Below are 3,101 nucleotides of genomic sequence, written 5' to 3' on the forward strand. Positions count from 1 at the left end.
TGGCAACAGCCCTGGGTGTATTATTAAAGAATCCTGCTAAAGTGCAAAGTGGGGCAAGCTGCCCATGATAAGCTTTAATATTAATAGAAAGTTTTATCTTTTCCTCACCTCCACTCCTCTACCTTGCACGACAGGCCAGACAAATCAAGAGAACTGATAAGTGCACAAATTACACCTTCCCCTTAGGAGCGACAGTAGCAAGGCGCCAACTGAGAACACAGCTCAGTGTGCTAGGTACCTTACAAAACACAATGCATGAAACAGTTCCTGTCCAGCTGGGTTTACAATCTAAACAGATGCCGGGCAGGGACAGAGACTTGCATAGGTCCCAGAGCTGAGATGAGACCCAAAGTCTCCTGGATTGAAAGGGAGTCCCATACTTACTACAGGGCAGGGCTGCTCACCCACCTGAGAAAGCCACCTACCACTGGAGAATCCAACCGGCTGCAGCCAGCCACAAGCAGAGGTGCTATCAGGGACAGAAATGAGGTGATTAAAATCTAAAGGCAGTACAGCAAACTGGGCAGGAAGTGATAGTGCTCTAATGATTAGCATCCCCCAGAACATGTGCCTTCCTTGCATCCCCATGATACTTGTGATGCAGCAGCCACGCTCACATTCTTTACCCTTAAGGAAGCTCTAGTTCTAGGAGGATTATGACACAAGCTCTCAGAGCTGCCACCCAGCAAGGTTCAGGGCCACGCTGGGTCAGAATTCCTCTCCGCAGAATAAGTGGCATTTGTATGCATTCAGCCACTAGGCCCAGAAGCTGTACAAGTTGGGAGTCCTCGGATGGGGCTCAGCTCTTAGAGGGTTCTACAACAGAGCTCCCACAGCGATGCAGGGTAAAACCAGACAGGGACAACATTTACAAATGAGGGCTACCAGCCAGTTGCAGGTCAGCTGTCCGTTCTGTTGCATACATGGCAGGCTCTTGGCATTCTCTGCCTTGCAGGCAGCTTGACTGCAAACTTCAGGCCTGCTGCAGCCTCGGGTTTTGCCCTCATTCCCTCCCACCTGAGAAGCCCACAGCACCTCGCAGGCCCAGAATACCAACAAAGGGATAAATCCCCCAGCAGAGAAATGGGGAAAACCAAGAAACTCTAAAGCAGCCTTTCAAACATCTATAGGCACCCCCATTTTCAGAAGGGTTGAGCCGCTGCATTTCCCATCCAAATCCACGGGGCCGGGACACTCAGTATGACGGTTCCCCTTCCTGCTCTATGAAATTGGCTTCTGAATACAAATATGCACAACTCAAGAGATGCTTTGGACAATGTAGCTCACGTAACCTATCAATTTTAATGTTAGGCTGCTGGATCTGTATATCCTATTTTGGTACATATATCAGTCTTGTATGTAAAGTTAGAAATATGAAGTATGGGACTGTTCAAAGTTTCCAGTGTGCTAATGAGAGCTATTACTGTCCTCCCCACCCCCAAGCCTTAACAACTGGGTGATCAATTTACAGTAGACTTCCGATAATCCGGAACCTTTGGGACCTAGGTGGTGCTGGATTATCGGATATGCCGGACTATCAGGAGGTACTATAAGATGGTTTTATATATATACACACTGTATACATTATATACTGTATATAAAGTGTTCTTAACCCTTTTATTGTACATACTGTATACAGTATACTGTGATGTTTTAGTTTTTTTAACCCTTTTTGCTCAGTTCAGCTGCTGCCGCTACTGCCTTGTGACTCGTTTTTTGCCGAAGCTCACTCTTGCCATTTTGATGCCGGACTATCAGGAGTGCCGTACAATTGGATGCCAGACTATTGGAGTTTTACTGTAACTTGTAAACAGCCTTGTTGTTCTGTAAGTCCAAAGGTGATTAGACAAGACGTGATCATATCACCTGACACTGGGATTCCATTTTGACCAGGTAATTTTCCATGAAAGGTGGAATAGAGAACAAAGGATTCTAGCCCCATTGGAAAGACTATTTAAGCAAGGGGAAGTTACCAGGGCTTTGGCTGGCATGGTGGCATACACAAAAAGAGGGCTGGATACCTGGATCAGGGTACAAGAGTCTCTGAGCGGAAGATTAAGGCTAAAACAAGAATAGCTCTTTAAGTAAAAATATGGTTGCAGTAAGTTTTAGTCTGTTAGAATGAGTTCTGTGTTTTCATTTCAATTTTGTATCTAACTTTGATCTGTTTTTACTTGCAACCACTTAAACCCTATTGTGCTTAATAAAAAGCACTTGTTTTACTATCAAACCCAGCATAAATAATTACCACCTGGGGGGGGAGCAACCAGGGATGCATCTCTCTTTCATTGATAAAGGGGGCCTGCCTGAACGAGAAAGATGGATTTATTTGGGAATTTGAGCACTTTTGGGGGGTTGGTTTCTGGGTGCTTAGCCCTAGAATGGCATCCTCCCAGAGCTCAACTGGTCCAGCGTCTGTGTTGCGCTTCAGGGGAGCAGTAGCTCCAACTCTGTGCTTTGTCTGGGGGAGACCAGAGGATCTGCCCCAGCAGGACAGGGTGGTGGGGAGAACAAAGTGGCGGACGGTAGTGGCATGATCAGCACATCCGGGAACAATCCACCGGGGTCTTCTGTGACCTCACCCCATCACAGTCGGCACCTCTGAAAAATAATCCCCTCAGCCCAGGCACTCCAAGTCAGAGGTCACTGTTGCCTGTCTGGGGGAAAGTAAGGATGGCAGCTGAGGAGCCACACAGAACAGGGCATGATACTTGGCACCAGGGGCAGATGAGAGTTTTGCGGGGCCCAGGGCAGCACAATTTCGTGCATGCGCCACGGCCACAGCTGACAGGTAGGAGTGCGTGCACGGGGCCTATTGAAGTGCGGGGCCTGCGACAGCCACCCCGCTTGCCCTGCCCTATATTCGCCGCTGCTTGGTGCTCTTAGCACGCTATGAGGAAATGGCTCAGAGCATGTCAGGAAAGGCAGGTCTGGGTCACCCCCCGTGGGCTGTGAAAACCCAGGCCGGTGAAAACCTGCCTGCACGTGATTGCTCCATCTAGGTTTCACTTCAGCTGGGAGAGGGGGGATTCACAACCTGGCCACTGGATCCTCAGGCCCTCAAGACGCACCACCCGGAAAGAACCCAACACACTGCAGAG

Source organism: Pelodiscus sinensis, chromosome 29 (genome assembly GCF_049634645.1).
Source record: "Pelodiscus sinensis isolate JC-2024 chromosome 29, ASM4963464v1, whole genome shotgun sequence".
NCBI classification, from domain to species: domain Eukaryota; kingdom Metazoa; phylum Chordata; order Testudines; family Trionychidae; genus Pelodiscus; species Pelodiscus sinensis.